Source organism: Vombatus ursinus, unplaced genomic scaffold (genome assembly GCF_900497805.2).
Source record: "Vombatus ursinus unplaced genomic scaffold, bare-nosed wombat genome assembly UNPS02014813.1, whole genome shotgun sequence".
Classification (NCBI taxonomy): Eukaryota; Metazoa; Chordata; class Mammalia; order Diprotodontia; family Vombatidae; genus Vombatus; species Vombatus ursinus.
Genome location: NW_020954591.1, coordinates 33,159,184 through 33,174,823, shown reverse-complemented (window position 1 = coordinate 33,174,823; position 15,640 = coordinate 33,159,184). Strand labels below are relative to the sequence as shown.

Sequence of the window (15,640 nt, the reverse complement as noted above, 5' to 3'; positions counted from 1 at the left end):
TCTAAGTCAATATGTGGCCTGTAGGGACCCCTTTCTGAGACTGATACCACTGATCCAGAGGACAGTCACTGGATCATGGATTTTGAGCTAGAAGGTACCTTACAAGTCAGGCAGACAATCTTTTCATTTTAGACAAAAGCCCAGAGAGGCTGTGACTTACCCAAGGTCACATAGCTATTACATAACAAAGCTGGGAGTTGAACCCAGGTCTTTTGCCTCCAACCTGGGCATTTTTTCCCTATTGCATCATGCTACCCCTCTATATTTATCTATTCTTAGAAGAGGAGAATTGAGGGAAACATGAGAGCTGTCTTCAAGTATTTGAAAGGATATCATGTAGGAGAGAGAGAGAAAATTTTTTTCCACTTATCCCCAGAAGGTAGAACTAGAGATAATAGATGGCAGAGAAGGAGATTCAGTCCCAAGGGAAGGAAAGAGTTAACAAGAAGAGCTGTATGAAAAGTGGAATGGGCTGCCTTGGGAGGTAGTGGGTACCACCACACTGGGGCGAGGGGTTCTTCAAGCATTGGTTGGGTGACCACTGGGATATGTTGTAGAGGAGATTCCCAGTTAGGAAGAGGTTGGACCAGGTGAGCTCTGAGGTCACTCCCAACTCTTCTATGATTCTCTGGCATGACTGTGTTTGAATTATTTAACCTGAGTCTTATTTCCCTGAAATGCAGAGAAGTGCAGAGGAGAAAAATACTCCTTGTACTACCTTCCTCACATGGAGAGCATTCTGTAGAGTTTCAAGTGTTATATATCCAAGTCAGCTATGATCATTATCACCATCACCTTCGCCAGCACCATCACAAGAGGAGTTATTGACCAAGTAGCCCCTGAAGTGTGTGGGGTTACCTTAAAAGGAAGGTACCTCTCTTCTGTCTTAGATATACATATTGGCATTTCTGGTGTTGATGGGTTAGGAAACACTCCGCCTGAAACCAATACTGTAGTCACAATAGCTAGATTTGAGTTTGGAACTAGGCAAGGTCAGTTTTGTCACCTGCAAAATGGGGATAATATTAATTGCACTGCTTAATTTGCAGGGCCATTTGGAGGAAGTGTTGTGCGCCCTTCTGTACAAATGTAAGCTACTATGAGCATTGGCACAATTTTGGTTTTGGGCCTGGAAAGGTGGGACAGCGTAATGAATAGAACAGATTTGATCATGTTATTCCTCTACTTAAATTCTGGTGGCTTCCTATTGTCTGTAGAATTAAATATCAACTTCTCTGTTTAGCTTTTAAAGCCTTTTACAATCGGGCCCCAATGTCTCTTTCCATCCTAATTAGGCATCCCTCCCCCTCCCTCATTCTATGATCCGGCCAGATTGGCCTTCCCTCTCTTGCTCTCCTTTGCAATGGATTGCATGACACCCCTGTCTCTCCTCTTCCTTGCCATGTGGCTGGAATGCACTCTCTTTTCACCTTGCCTCTCTCTCTTCCCTAAGATGTAGCTCAAACGCCACTTTGTTCATGAAGCCTTTCCTGATTTCCCCCAGTAACTAGTATAGTCCCTTCCAAACCCCCTAGTATTTAGCTACTTCAGGTTTATTTCCTTTATGTTTATTCTTTATATATTTATATGTGTAAGCTCGTTGTAAGTTGGAATTGTTTCATTCTTTGTACTTGTATCCCTAGTGCCTAGCATAGGGCCTGACACATAGTAGGCACTTAGTAACTAGTGCTTGTTGATTGATTAATAGAGTGTAGGAGTTGGAGTCAGAAAGATTGGTTACAATCTTGCCACCAATATTAGCTAGTTGTGTGACCATGGGCAAATCACTTAACCTTTCTGAGCCTCATCTGTAAAATGTGGATGACAATATTTGTTTTGTTGTTCAGTCTTTTCAGTCGTGCCCAATTCTTTGTGACCCCATTTGGGGTTTTCTTGGCAGAGATCTGGAGTGGTTTTCCATTTCCTTCTCCAGCTCATATTATAGATGAGGAACTGAGGCAAGGAGGGTTAAGTGACTTGCCCAGGGTCACCCAGCAGGTAAGTGTTTGAGGCTAGATTTGAACTCAGGAAGATGAATTGTCCTGATTCCCAGCCCAACACTCTATCCACTGTGCCACCCAGCTGACCAACAATACCTGAAGTGACTATCTTATAGGACTGTTACATGGCTCAAATGAGATAATGAATGGAAAATTCTCCACAGATGCCCACTATTATCATGCCTATGTGTCTGGTGCTTCCTGTGCTAGCAGACAGTAAGTCAGGCAGACTGCCAAGTCTGGGGACAAGCACCTAACCATTCTTCCCTTCAAGCAAGGAGGCTTTCAGGTGTCTCTGTTGCCTTTTTCAAGCTGCTGTGGCCTTCCCCTCCTTACAGCTCTGTTCTTTGACTTCCCTCATGTTTAACTTTAGATTTAGATTTAGAGCTAGAAGGAACCTCATCAGAAATTAAGTTTACCTCCCTTTTTACAGATGAGGAAACTGAGGCAAAGATCAGGGAAATGACTTGCCTGAAGTCACACAACTAATACGTGGCAACAGGAACTCACAATGAGGTAAATTCACATTAGTGCTTAACAATAAGGGTGTCACAAAAGTCTTCTTAAAGTTAAAAACTGCACTAAGACTTTTGGAAGTTCCTGGAGTGGGAACTTAATTAGTGCTTGTTACTTTATTGTCCTAGGGCCTCTGTCTCCAAATTTAGGGCTCTTTCCCCATGTTTGCTCTGAAATAAGGTAGATTACTTTACATCCTCCATAGTCCTAGAAATCAGTGCTAATTAATGTGAAGAGAGAAAATGAAGTGTATTGAAAAGAGGTAAGAGTGGGTTAACAGAGAGACTGCTGAACTCAGAATCAGTAAGATCTGGATTCAGATCCCACGTCAGACACTTGCTATTTTGTATTAGGCAAGAGACTCCACCTTTCTCTAAGTCTCAGTTTCTTCATCTCTAAAAATGAGGAGGTTGGACTCAGCGACCCTAAAGGTCCCTTGTAACTCTCAATTATCTTATTATATAGACCCCGAGTCAGGAGAGTTGAGTCTGAATGTTCTCTCTGACTCTGCAGCCATTTCACATCACCTCTTGCCACGCCACAGTGTCTTCCTTTGTAAAATGGAGACAATAATACTCCTACTGCCCACCTCTGCAGGTTGGGTGAACCTAAGTGTGCTAAGTGGGCTGGTTAGGCATTTGGTGACTGTTTCACGTGGCTGGTGCCGCAGATTATGGAGTGAATTGTCTCACTCCCTGGATTTGCTGAGAGCATTAATGAAGCCCTTTACTGTTTAAGCAGAACTCACCAGCCTTTCCCTAAGCACTCCGCTGCAGTTCTGTATTTGTTTGGGCAGTAATTAATTGCACTTAATCCTTAAATATTTAAATTGTTTCTAATTTGATAAGCAGTAAAGTTGGGGCAATCTAACTCTGGGCTCCCACCTGATCTTCCCTTCCTCTGGGAAGGCTTCTTTCTTATTTCTATGGGGGGATTGGGATACCTTAGGAGAGCAGGATTCTAGAGTCCTGATCCTGATAGGTCTTCAAGCCCTAAATCTGGAGATGGAGGTCCCAGGGCTTGAGTTCAGCTACTGAGTCACTTCTGGAAAGAAGATTTCTGTGGAACACTAAACATCAAAACCCCAAATGGAACCGATACCCATCGTAGAGACATGATGCAATGACCTGACTTTTCTCACCTCTACAAAGATGCCTCAAGTATCATAATATGTTAGGTTACAATATTTAAATGGGGAAGGAGGACACAGAAAGAGAAGTGCAGTCATGATGTCTTGGAAAGAGTACTGGGTTTGGAAACAGAGGATTCCAGCTCTGTGACTTACTGTCTGTGTGACCTTAAGCAAGTCATTAATCTCTCCGGGTTTCAATGCCTCATCTATAAAATTAAAGGGAAAGGATTAGACTGAATGAGATGCAGCCTCATTATAGGGACTGGACCTGGAATTGGGAAGACCCGCATTCAAACTCTGCCTTAGATACCTATTAGCTATATGACTCTGAGCAATCTCTTGATATCTCTGGGCCTCAGTCCCTTTATCTGTAAAATGACAGATGGGGTTACCCTGGACGAGAGGCAGATTGATGTAGCAGATAGGGCACTGGATCTGGAGTCAGGTAGACCTGGGTTGAAATTCTGCTTCAGATACTTATTAGCTGTATGACTCTGGGTAAGTCACTTGATATGTCTGTGTCTCATAAAATGAGGGTGTAGAACTCGATCTGTTCTAAGTCTGTGATCCTATGAATAAATAACCTTTAAGGTCTCTTCAAGCTCTAAATCTATGATCCCTGATCTTTAAGGTACATTAAAGTCCTCTATCTATGATCTTAGGGCAGCCAGGTGGCACAGTGGATAGATAGAGCCCTGGGCCTAGAGTTAGGAGGACCTGAGTTCAAATCTAGCCTGAGACACTTACTAGTTGTGTGACCCTGGGCAAGTCACTTAACCCCGTTTGCCTCAGTTTCTTTATCTGTAAAATGATCTGGAGAAGGAAATGGTGAACCACTCCAGTATCTTTGTCAAGAAAACCCCAAATGGGGGTCACAAAGAGTCAGACACAACTGAACGATTGAACAACAAAATCTATGACTTTATGAACATTTATTAAGCACTTAGTGTTTGCCAGGCCCTGAGCTAGTTAGGCAGCGTGGAATAGTGGAAAGGACTCTTAGTCTGGAATCAGAGAGCCTGGGTTCAAATCCTATACTTGACATTATCTATACAATCTTGGGCAAGGCATTTCACTTCCCTCGGCCTCAGTTCACTCAGACACAGGTGGATTTCATGGCCTCTTAAGTCCCTTCCCATACTAAATCTGTGATTCCAGGTGCTGAGGCTACAAAGTCAAAAACGAAACAACTCTCTGCACCCAACATTCTGTTGGAGAGAAACAATATTTACAGAGATAAGTAAATGCAAAATATACACAATATAATTTTCGTGGGCAAGTGGGTAGCGGGAGCACTAGCAACTGGGGGAGGGGGAAGGAGGGGAATTGAGGAAAGGCCTTATGCAGAAGGTAATAGATGAGCCATGCTTGGAAGGAAGCTTGGCCTTCTGAGTGGGCATCCCAAGCATGGGGGCTAGATGGTGCATAGACACAGAGAACAGGTGACATGGCATGTCCTTCTTCAGGTGGCGTGGAGGTCTCAAATTAAATTCTCATATCTGAGGGTTGGGATGATGGCACAAATGTGGCAGAAACCGAGAACATGGAAGCATGAATTCCTATTCCTAAAAGAAATCCCAAACCTTGGGGATTTCAAGGAAAAGCAAATAAAATGTACTCCGTTTTGCAAGAGTCATGGGGATTGGAGAAGGAACACTTAGATTTTTGACAATGCACTGTGATCATTTTGACGGGTTTAATATTATAGAAATATTTCATTGTTTCAGCAGAGATGAGGGAATCTAATCATCCATCCAGCTGAACTGGAGATTTGTCATGATTCACTGGAGAGGGAGAGAGAGAGAGGAAGAAAAAAAACTGATTTAAAATCCAGCTTAACCTAAGGTAATTTGGGCCATTAGTTCAAATTGTGTGGTTCCCCCCTCCCTTCTCCTTTTTTTAATTTAAGTCATGGCTCTGTTTTCAAGATATTATTTAACAAAAGTGGCATCTAATTATGTTTTCTCTCCACATTCATTTTTAGCAGGTAATGAAGGCTATGCTGTGGAGTTGTACAAGTGATTAATGGAGGAAAATGCAGATGGGTCTCAATTGAAGCAACAGTGTAAAATATGGTTTTATAAAAAGGACTGAAAGGAGCTAAAGTGCCCTGTTGCCAATCTCGATGGAGCTGATTTTCTCCTTTTCAAGCTCGGGCTGTTGGGGAAGCATCAAAGAGCAAGAAGGGGACCTATGCTGCGTCCAAGGCTGGCAGGCAGCACAGACCAAGTAGTCACCCATTCAATGAGATCTAAAAGGAGGGTGTTTCTTCCTGCCCCCTCCCAATATTTACTCTAACCCCTGGTGCTACAGTTCCTGAAATTCTGTCATCAGAGATTTATTCCTTTGGGTTAATTAAGCCATCCCTTGATGGCATTAAAAAAATACAAATAGCTTTGGGGAATGTGTGTGTAACACTATCTAGTCACTAGCAGGCTAGTATGAATGACATTCTGGGTCAGGAAAGAGGGCAGAATACACATCGGGAGCCCTGGTAAGATAGAAAGAACAGAAAAAAGCCTAGTAAAGCTTCAAAAGATTATGTGATCTGGAGATAGAAGACACTTTAGTAATGATCTGATCCAACCCCCTTATTTTACCTAGATCTTTAGAGGTATAGCCTGTTGGAGACAAACTTTGCCCACTTCATAATTTTGTCTAATACAGGTCCTATCTAGACCCCTAATCTATTCAGGTAGAGGGTTTTTTGTATTTGTTTTATTTCACTTGCCCCTATGGGGCACATAGATTGGAAAAAAAACAGAATCATTGACTAAGATGTGCTTTGATAAGTTAGAGCCTCTCAAGGTATAGAGCTCTTAAAAGACTTCTCGGAAACTGACCAGTATTGGTCATACAACATTTATTTTAGAGCAGGTTGGTGTGAGAATGTAGGGACAAAGTTTCATAAAATATAGGGACCAGATTATATTTCCTATAGTGTCTGGATAGCCGACCACCCCCAAATTTTTATCCAATTAGGGCTAACTCTTTTCTCAATAGTTAAGAGCCTTAGGTATTTTGGGTTAAGGATAGTGTGCCCTCTCTCATGAGTAATCCTCCCTTCCTTACTCCTTTGATCAGTCTGTTCCTTCCTTCTCTTCCTCCTCCCTACCCAACCCTATGGAATAGCTGTCCTTTCTTCTAAGTAATTTTCTACCCTGCCACCCCCACATACTCTAAACCAGTGGTTCTCAAAGTACAGTCTAGGGAACTCTGGAGGTCCCCAAGATTCCCTTTCAGGGAATCTGTGAGGAAGAAGCTATTTTCCTAATAATACTAAGATGTTTTAATTTCTGATATGGATAATATCTGTAATACAACAATAAACAAAAACTCTTGGGGGCACTCAACAATTTTTAAGAGCATAAATGGGCCCCAAGACCCTCAAATTTGAGAACCACTGCTCTATCTATACCTTTTAAGTTCTTTAGATTTCAGGCTAAATTCCTCTTCCTTCAGGATGCCATTCCTATTTCTACTTAATTCAGATTCATATACTCTACTAATCATCTTTATTTTCCACTTCCACCTCCACTAGGCATCATATCTGCAAATGTATGTTAATGTGTAATAAATGTCATAGATGTTTTTGTATTCAATGGTTTATTCAAGGTAATATTATCTATGAATTTTCCTTCCTTAATTCCCTTACGAGATAGTAATGATAATGACTGGCAGTTATAGAGAACTTCAAAATTTGCCCGATGTTTGGCATAGTACATTATCTCACATCGTACAGTACTATGAAGTAGACACTACAGGTATTATTATACTCATTTTACAGGGGAGGAGACTGAGGCTCAGGGAAATCAAATGACTTGCCCATGTTCATATAGCTGGTGTCAGAGCTAGGAATTAAATCTGAATCTCTTGGCTTCTACAGCATAGTCACTATTCCACCCTGACAATATTTAATCAATCCTTTATATATCCTATTTGTACATAGTTACTTTCATGTTCTCCCCCCCCACCCTCCTTAGAGTTGCTTGACAGCAGGGACTCTCTTTTGAATTTCCTTCTATTCCTAACACATAGCACAGTCCCTGGCACATCACAAGCTCTTAATAAATGTTTATTGACCGAATGACATGTTACTAAATAGATTGTCACACATCTGAGAAGTATTCAGTTTGACTTAGCTGAAGATTATGATTTCTTATACCCATTCCAGGTGTTAACCTTAGTTTTAGATTGCCAAGGAGAGAAAGTATGAGATCTCATAAAAAGAACCTGAAAGCCCAATCCATAGACTCAAATCATCGAATCTTATACTGAGAGGATCATAGAATCTTGGCATTGGACTTACCTAGTCCAATCCTTACCTAGAGTTTACCTAGAGGTAACCCCTACTTGCCATATCATCAATTCTATCCATAGCATTTCTAACAAGTAGTCATTTAGCCTCTACTTGAACACTTATAATTATAGGGAACTAACTATTCACTTCCAAGACAACTCTTTGGACAGCGCTTATTATTAGGAAGGTTTTCTTTATGTTGACCTCAGACAGGTTGCGATATGATTTCTACCCACTGGCCCTAACTCTGCCCTCTATCTTAGATGTTCTAAACAGAGCAATATCTTTACAATGATAATCTTTTGAATAGTTGAGGACTGTTGCCATGTCCCTACTAAATCTTCTCCTGGATCTTCAACCTATACTTGAATGGCTTGCTCTGAGTACCTACTAAAACATCGTGACTAGATATATATACAGCATCTCAGTTACAGCCTAACCAGTGCAGAATAGAGTGAGCCTTTAGTCACCCAAACACTAGATACAATCATTTAAAAAAATGTTTCCACAGTTCTTTTGGCTGACATCACACAACTATGATTTAATTTGAAATCTACTGAAGCCCCCAGATCTTTTCCATATGTACTGTACTGTAGACACATAACTTTCATTCTGCGCTTATACAGTTGCTTTTTGTAAAACCCAAGTGTAGGACTTTATTTGTATCCTTATCAAATTTTATCTTCTGTCCACCATTCCAGTCTAGTAAGCTTCTTTGGAAACTTGACTCTCTTATCCAATGTGTTAGCTCTATTACTACCAGCAAACTTGATAAGCATGGCATTTATGCCTTCATCTTCATTGATAAAAATGTCAGACAGAACCAGACCAAGATCAGATGCCTGGGGCATTCCAAGAGAGACCACAGAGCTCTAAATGGACACTGATCCATTACATCTTTGGGTATGGTCAGTCAACCATTTTCAGGCTGAATGAGGACTCCTTGGCTGATGCAAAATGTTGAAAGAAAAGGGCAGGATATAGGTCAGGAAGTAAGAGTTGTCAAAAAATTAAAGACCACAGTTTCTTAGAGTTAAAAGGACTTTAAAAAAAAGCATATAATCTGATGAGGCTTTTTATAAGATAAGGAAATCAAGGCTCATAATGGTTAATTGATTTTCTCAAGGTACTCCATATACAGTAGCTCAGCCAGAACTAGGGCCCAGGTCTTGAGCCAGCTAGTCCAGGGCTCTCCCTAAAGCATTATGTCATCTATCATTTTTTTTTTCCTCCACAGTTTCAGCTAATCAGATGAATCTCAAGTCATTGTGCGCAGGGGGCACTTATGCTAAGAAAGGGAAACTAGGGCACTTGAGAAGTGAAATTTCTATTTACACCAAGCTTCAAACTGAACTTTACATTTTCCAGTTTTAACTTGCCAAATGCAACCTTAATCTAGTTCATTTGCATAAGCTTTAAAATAGGCCTTTAGAACAAATGTAAATGGATCTTCAAAGAACAATATTTTGATGGGTTCTCCCTGTAAATGACTCAAAAACATATGGATGACATTTCATGAGGATTTCCCAGAGAAACCTGCTCTCCATTGGTATGCATAAAAGCCTTACTGAGGTAAAATTGGGATGGGGAGAGGTAGAGGAGTGGTTCATGACTTGGTTAGCTTGGCTCTCTCCCTCATGGTAGCCTTTTGAGACTGCAACCCCACACTGGCAGATGGTGCTTCAAGGTTTAGTTCTCAGTGAGGTTTCACCCTACAGTGTTTAGAATTTGTTTCAACTAAGGGCAATTTATTTTTGAGTGCAAGTTCAATGAACTGAACAGCACTGTCCAAGTTCCTGGTTCTTAGCTGTACCTCTAGGTTACACTTCATAGAATGTGAGATCCTTGAGGACAGGGACTGACTACTTGCGACTGAATACCTTCAATCTCTAGCTTCCTTTAAGGGTTGGCTCAAATTCCACTTCCTACAAAATGCTCTGTTTGGCATTCAAAGCCGTGCGTAAGCTAGCCCCCTCTTACCTTTCCAGTGTTCCTTACACCTAACTCTCCACTATGTACTCTTTGATCAAGTGCCACAGCCTCCTGGCTGTTCCAGGAACAAGACATTCTTTATATCAGCTCTAGGTATCTTCTCTGGCTGTTGCCCATGTCTCCAACAATCTCCCTTCTCTGCTCTGACTACTGAGCTCCCTGGCTTCTTTAAAGTCACAACTAAAATCCCACCTTCTACAGGAAGCCTTCCCTAATCCCTCTTAATTCCAGTCCTTTCCTTCTGTTAATTGTTTCATATTTATCTTATATATAGCTTGCTTTGTATATATTTGTTTACATGTTGTCTCCTATATTAGATTATAAGCTCTTTGAGGGCAAGGATTGCCTTATTGATGAATGAATTTCCTGATATCCCCTCCCACCAATTTCCTTAGTATTTATTTTGTGTGTGTTTCACATTTAGACTGTAAGTTCCTTGAAATATGGGCTATTTTCTTTCTGTCTGGATGCCCTAGCACCCAGCACTGTGTTTGGCACATAGCAGGCACACAGTAAATAAATGCTGATTGAATTGAACTATCTGCATAAGAATCTGTAGCAACTGAGAAGGTTTATGTAGTCATGGCAAGTGGCTGCTCCCTCTCTCCATTACAGCTAGGACAAGATTTCTTCCTATTTGGCAACCCTACAAACACTGTTATTATCTACCTTGGCATCTCTCTTCCTTTTATGATCTCCAGGGGATGCCTGGGTGGTAGTCAACCCCCTCATTTTACAGTATAGGAAATAGAGACCCAGAGAATTTAAGTGACTTGCTCCAGGGTCAAAGGTAGTAAGACACTTAGGTCTTCTGATTTCTGGATGTAGACCAATTATTCCTTCCACTGCAATAGGCCTGCACCCCTTTGCAAAATCTTGTGAGATCCAATGGGAAAGCAGTGCCTTCCGTGGGGCTGAGCTATTGTCCCTTGGACCTACAAGGTTCTCACCAGAGTGGAGTCACCATTCTGGGGAACAATATTGAGCTATGAAAAAGAACAAATATGAAGAATAAAAAGAAAAAAAAGAAAGGCTCATGCAAAGTAAAGAAGGCAGAATTAGGTGAATGGCATACATTATGCATGACTGTATTTTAGAAATCTAATGAGAGCAATAAAACAGAAATATAGACAGGAAAGATATTGGAAGGGGATGCTGGAAATAAATTGTTATTTTTCATATTCATTTCTTTTATTTCTCTTTTTTTAGATCAGAATTAAACTAGTTTGGATTTTGTGAAATTTGGAAAATTTTATACCATATTTTATTATTCATTTGTTTGTTAAGGCTATTATTAAGTTAATAATTTAAAAATCATTTGTCCCCTCCACCCCAAAAAAAGATACATTCTGATCTTGAAGAAGGAAGAAATAGATCTGCCCAGGGTCAACTGACTTCTAATAATACCATAGAAATCACCTTGCTTTGATGAAACCACTTTTAATGCAAATATATCATTATTCCTTTTGAAGATGGCAGTGAAGCAACTATATGTGTGTGTGTAGGCGAGATGAAAGAAGTGGAATCAGACTTCACAGTAGCCCCATTTTGCTTACCATTGGAGAGAATCAAATGTCATGGAAATATGTCTGTTATTCAAGATCCAGGGTTGAATGGGGACTTTTACTGTTAAGATATCTAGAGCCCACAGGATAAGTCGAGCATAGTATTGTGGAAAGAAAAGCAATCAGTGTTTTACTGACTAATTTCTGTACTTCGTCATAGCTGTACTGATTGCTGAGTAATGGAATTCCCTTCTGTGTACGGGCTCCAAAAGGAACATATTTACATGTAACAAAACTCAATGGTAAGGCACTTTGAGATCAAAGTCTCAATGGGGAGAGTTAATGTTTTGGTTGTGTTATCTGGGGATTAGAAATTTCCTACATTAGCTGACAGGGCACTGTCACAGGCTCAGCTACTCTAAGATGAAGACATCACTTGTAAGGCCCTTCTGAAGGGAAGGGGGTCAGGGAAACCACAACTAAGTTCTCTTAGATCAGGGTTGCTTAGCCTGGGGTTCATGAACTTAAAAAAAAGTTGGTAATTATTTCAATTAATTGATTTCCTTTTTTTAAATGTGTATTTAACTTATGCAATAAAACATGAATTTCTATAACATAGCATAATAAAAAAGATTGCACATGAAACTGAAAATCTACTATATACAACTTGCTATTCTATTTACATACATAATAAATTTATGCATATATAATCTATACATAATAAATTTCCTTTTTCTTTTTTTCTCTTTTTTTCCTTCCCCCCCTCCAGAGATGGCTACCGTTAGACACAAATAGGTATATGTATGTAAAATTATTCTATACATACTGCTATTTATCAGTTCTTTCTCTGGATGCAGAGATTTTCTCTGTGATCCTATGCATTTTATTTTACACATTTAAAAACATCATTCTAAGAAAGATCCATAGGCTTCATTAGGCTTCCAAGACATAAACCATACCTTAGACTGACCCAGAAGGACTAAACTGGAACAGCACAGTTTTCTGCCCAGTCTAACAGCTGAAAGAATGGCAGCAGAAAATGGACAATGCTTCTCTCAATTGAAAGGCATTTGGGAGGGAGTGAAGCATCACATCACGTGATTTAGAGTTGGAAGGGACCTCAGAGACCATTTAGTTCAATGACTCCATTTCATAGATGGGAAAATTGAGGCTCACAGAGATTTGCCTCGGGTCATGTGGTTAGAAAATATTAGAGGTAGAATTTTGAACCCAGGTCCTCTGACTTCAGTCCTAGTTCTCCTCTCACTGTCCCATGTGGACCCATTCCCCTAGTATTTACTATGTTTCCGCTGTTGTGTGAAAGACCTGTGCTTCTTTCAAATGCTGAGATGCTATGGAATTTAGAAGAAGAGACCAGGGAATTCAGAAGATGCAGAGATCATTTCTGGCTGGGATAACTAAGAAAGGTTTTATGGAATGGCTGACATTTGAAGTTGGACTTGAAAGACAGGTACTCCTAATGACGCTTCATATATATAAATTTCAGTATACTGAAATATATATGTGTGTGTGTGTATATATATATATATATATATATATATATATATATTACAGTATAGGAAACAGAGACTCAGAGAATTTAAGTGACTTGCTCCAGGGTCAAAGGTAGTAAGACACTTAGGTCTTCTGATTTCTGGATCTAGACCAATTATTCCTTCCACTGCAATAGGCCTGCACCCCTTTGTGTTTTTGATATAGTTTCCTATAGTATAGTTTCCTATACTGTAAATATATATATTTATATATATAGTCTCTATAGCCCATTTAGCTGTGTAGAGTGCTTTCTCACAATAATCCTGTGAGGTAGGAAGTAAAAGTATTATCCCCATTTTACAGTGGGGGAAACTGAGGCTCAGAGAGCCACTTGCCTAGGGTCACACAGCTTTTAATATATCAATAGGTGAAGATGAAGAGAAGGGTATTCAAAGCAGAGGGAAGGCATGTTCAAAAGGAATGTGGAGGAAGGAAATCAGTAAATACATTCAGGCAATGAGAGGTAGACCAGCCTGGCTAGAGCACAGGGTACGGGCTGGGAGGAGGGACATAACATTGGAGGGGGATGGCGAAGGATAACATTGGAAAGGTATGTTTGACTCAGGTTATAGAGTGCCATGACACCAAGTAAATGGACCCTTTTTTTCTCTAGCCATCAGGTATGTATGGGAAGCTTCTGAGTAGGAACAAAGCTGTACTTTAAGGGGCACTGGCCCTGGAGTCAGGAGGACCTGAGTTCAAATCCAGCTTCAGACACATAATACTTACTAGCTGTGTGACCCTGGGCAAGTCACTTAACCCCATTGCCTAGCCAAAAAAAGACAAAACAAAAAAAAAAAAACAAATAAAGCTGCACTTTAGGAAGGTTAATCTGGGGATAGTGAGGAGTATGGAATGGAGGAGTATGGAATGGAGGGGAAAGAGACTAAGGACAGAGAGATCAGTTAGGTAGCCACTGTAACAGTCCAGGAAGAAGGAAATTAAGTGACAGCACGTAATAGAAAGAGAGAAATGGGAGAGAAATTATGGAAGAAGGACCGACGAAACTTGGAGATGAAACATAAATGGCTAGTATAAGCATGGTATAATGGAGAAAGAGTTGGAATTGGAGATAGGTAGGCCTGGTTTAAATGCTGTCTCAGATGTTATCTGTTTGATCCTAGGTCAATCACTTCACTTCTCAGACTCAGTTTCCTCATTTGTAAAAGGAGAATAATAATTACCTTGCCAGGTTGGGAAGATCAAATGAGACAGTGTAGATAAAATGTTTGTATCACACAAATGTCAGATCTCTAGCTTAGGGAAGGGTCAACGAGGACTCTGAAGTATTGAGCCCGGGTGATGGGGAGAATGATGGTGTCATAGACCATATGAGGAAATGAGGAGGAGGAACTGCCTTGAGTAGAGATTACACACACACACACACACACACACACACACACACACACACACACGTGTGTGTGTATGTATAATTATATATCATTATATATGATATATGAGCTCATATTTCTTTTATATTGTTATAAATAAATATATTTCTAAATACATAAATAAAAATAAATATATATATATATTTTTTATATCCCCTGTATTTGTCATTGTTTCCCTCCTTCTTTACCATCCAAGAGCTCCATCCCTTATAATGGAGAATAAAAAAGAGAGGGAAAAATGCCAGTTTAGAAAAACTAGTCATATATCAAAAGTTTGCCAACCTTTTTAGTGTTCCACAAGCACATTACCCCGCATCTGCAAAGGAACTATGGTGGTTAGGCTTTTATCCTTGGAGTCACTAAGACCTGGGGCCAGATTTGAAATCAGGAACATGTGTCTTCCTGACTTCACACCTGGCACTCTATCCGTTGCGTCACCCAGCTGCCTCAGAGCCCAATAGAGGGTACATTAAATGGTTTTTTATTTCTTATTCAAACAGGTTGGATTAGATACTTTCTAAGGTCCTTGTAGGGGCAACTAGGTTGCACAGTGCATAGAGCTCCGGGCCTGGAATCAGGGAAACTTGCATTCAAATCTGGCCTCAGACACTTACTAGATGTGTGATCCTGGGCAAGTCACTTAACCCTGTTTGCCTCAGTTTCCTCATCTGTAAAATGAGCTGGAGAAGGAAATGGCAAATCCCCACTCTTGTATCTTTGCCAGGAAAACCCCAAATGGGATCACAAAGAGTCAGACATGATTGAAAATGACTAAACAACAACAACAATAACAAGATCCTTGTAAATGTAGGAATTCAGTCAAGAGAAAGGTCAGGGTTGGAAATGTCAATATACTAATAATCATCTACTTGGAGAACTTTACTGGTTCACCCTTGGTGGAAATAGAACTTCTTCTAATATCTAGAAAAGCAAACCTATGGTGACTTGGAAATGACTAAATAAATGATAAAGCATTTATTAAGTGCTTACTGTATGGCAGGCATTGTGCTAAGAGCTAGTGATACAAATATAAGCAATCAAAAACAGTCCTTACTCTCAAGGAGTTTAAGGCAACCCATAAAGGGGAACTGGACATCAGGAAGGGGAGAAATGTACCCATGCTAGGCCTCTGGGGAGGAGGATCAGAGGCCTGGAGAGTAGAACTAGTCATTCAGTCATGGAGGGGAACGTGTCAGGGCTGTAGTGTGTGTGTGTGTGTGTGTGTGTGTGTGTGTGTGTGTGTGTGTGTG

At 40.4% G+C, this 15,640-nt stretch overlaps 1 protein-coding gene and 1 long non-coding RNA gene across 3 annotated transcripts in view; one reads left to right on the top strand and one right to left on the bottom strand.

Moving 5' to 3' along the window:
* KIRREL3 (kirre like nephrin family adhesion molecule 3) overlaps positions 1 to 15,640 on the bottom strand; it is a 753,551-nt gene that overhangs the window by 413,379 nt on the left and 324,532 nt on the right. The gene's annotated exons all lie outside the window — the stretch shown is intronic.
* LOC114022839 overlaps positions 9,309 to 15,640 on the top strand; it is a 19,129-nt gene continuing 12,797 nt past the window's right edge. The window contains exon 1 of the long non-coding RNA XR_003566706.1: positions 9,309 to 9,520. This is a non-coding gene — a long non-coding RNA (uncharacterized LOC114022839). The remainder of the gene's footprint in view (positions 9,521 to 15,640) is intronic.